We start from the raw sequence: 2,145 nt of genomic DNA, 5'->3' as shown, positions 1-2,145 counted from the left end.
TCTCAGGTCTTTTTGTGCCTGGGCTGGCTTTGAACCTTGATCCTCAGATCTCAGCCTCCTGAGTAGCTAGGATTACCGCGCCCAGCTGATGTTCTACCATTTAAACCATGCCTAGTCTGGCATTTTTGCTGTTTAATTGGAGATGGAGTTGAATTATCATCCTCCAGATCTTACTTACTCTTGTGTAGCTAGGATTACAGACAAGAGTCACTGGCACCCAGCTGGCAATGTGTGTGAGTCCTGGCTCATTAGTTTTGGTTTGTCTATTAAAGATTCTCTTTTTTTTTGTTACCATGAGGCATACAAAAAATATTATGACTATAATAGGATATTTGGAAATGATAGTAATTTAATGTCATGAAAAGTAAGAACAAAACAAAGAATCCAAAGAATGAGAGAAAATATACAACAAAATTTATGTTCTCTATTATATATTGCTTAACATGCTAATATGTTTATGTACTATGCTTACAATAGTAGAGCATTTTGAATTTGTTTACATAATTCCTTTTGCCAGTAAACTTTATTATTTCCATTAAAAAAAAAACAAAAAAAAAAGAGAGGGGGGTGCGCAGAGGCAGAGGCAGAGGCAGAGACAGAGAAAAGTAGGAGACTTAAGGGAAGAAGTAAAGGTCACTCCTTGAAGCAGGATTATGGAAAGGGAGTATGGGGGAGAAGATGCCACAAAGAAGTCATTATGGGGGTGAAACTGGAGGGAAGCCAACACATTACCCAGCTTGTTTCTCTTTTTCCTTTCTCCCTTCCTTTCCTTCTCTCTTTTTCTCTCCCTCCCTTTTAATTTAGAGAAAATATTTTTTTCAGGTCCTGGAGCTTGAATTCAGGGGTTGAGCACTGGTCTTGGATTTTCTCAAGGCTAGCATTGTACTACCTGCGCCACAGCACCACTTTCAGCTTTTTCTGTGTATGTGGTATTGAAGAATTGAACCTGGGTTTTCATGCATGCTAGGCAAGCACTCTACCACTAGGCCAGACTCCCAGTTCAGAAAATATTTCTAAATTATTTAAATTAAATAAGTTATTGCAATGTGCTGGCTTCTGGGTTCTTGATTTTCAGGCTAGGAAAATCAAAGTCCACCAGGCAGGCCCTCAGGTAAGGCATACAGCCAGGCAGATACAGGATACCAGAGATAGAATTTCTTTCCTCAGGGAAGCCTCAACTTTGCTCTAGAGACTTCTAAACTGATTAAAATCAGTCCCTTGAGATTATCTGGGAGCATTTTCTTTACTTAGAATGAAGCCATTATGAACCTGTCCCAGAACTCCTAGTTCATATTTGCTGGATACCTGAGCTATAAAGTCTAGTCAAGTTGACATAACACTAGAAAGACTATCATACTTTTTTTTGCCAGTCCTGGGCTTGAGCTCAGGGCCTGAGCACTGTCCTTGGACTTTCTCAAAGCTAGAGCTCTACCACTTGAGCCTCAGCACCACTTCTGGCATTTTCTGTGTATGTGGTACCAAGGAATCGAACTCGCGTATTTGTGCATGGGAGGTAAGCACTCTACTACCACTAGGCCAAACTCCCGTCCCAAGACTATAATACTTTTATTGGTGGTGGTAGGGTTTGAACTCAGAGCCTGGGTGCTATTCCTGAGGTTTTTTACTCAAGGCTAGAGCTTTATCACTTGGAGCCACACTGCCACTTCTGGTTTTCTAGTGGTTAATCAGAGATAATAGTCTCCAGATTTTCCTGCCCAGGCTGGCTTCGAACCATGATCCTCACATCTCAGCCTCCTCAGTAGCTAGGATTACAGGCATCAGCTACCAGCACCCAACTATCCATCATACCTTTAAGGATTCTAATACCAGGGGGCCAGGAGTTTGGTCTAGTGGTAGTGTTTACCTAGTACACATGAAGACCTGAGTTCAGTTCCTTGGTACCACATACATAGAAAAGCCAGAAGTGGAAGCTGGGAGTTTGGCCTAGTGGTAGAGTGCTTGCCTCAAATACACAAAGACACAGGTTCGATTCCTCTCTACCACATACATAGAAAAACGCTGGAAGTGGTGCTGAGGCTCAAGTGGTAGAGCTCTAGCCTTGAGAAAGTCCAAGGACAGTGCTCAGACCCTGAACTCAAGACTGGGACAGGCAAAAAAAAAAAGCTAGATGTGGTGGTATGGTTC

This window comes from Megascapheus bottae, chromosome X, assembly GCF_031878675.1.
Source record: "Megascapheus bottae isolate mThoBot1 chromosome X, mThoBot2.hap1, whole genome shotgun sequence".
NCBI classification, from domain to species: Eukaryota; Metazoa; Chordata; class Mammalia; order Rodentia; family Geomyidae; genus Megascapheus; species Megascapheus bottae.
This window is presented reverse-complemented; position numbering follows the sequence as displayed.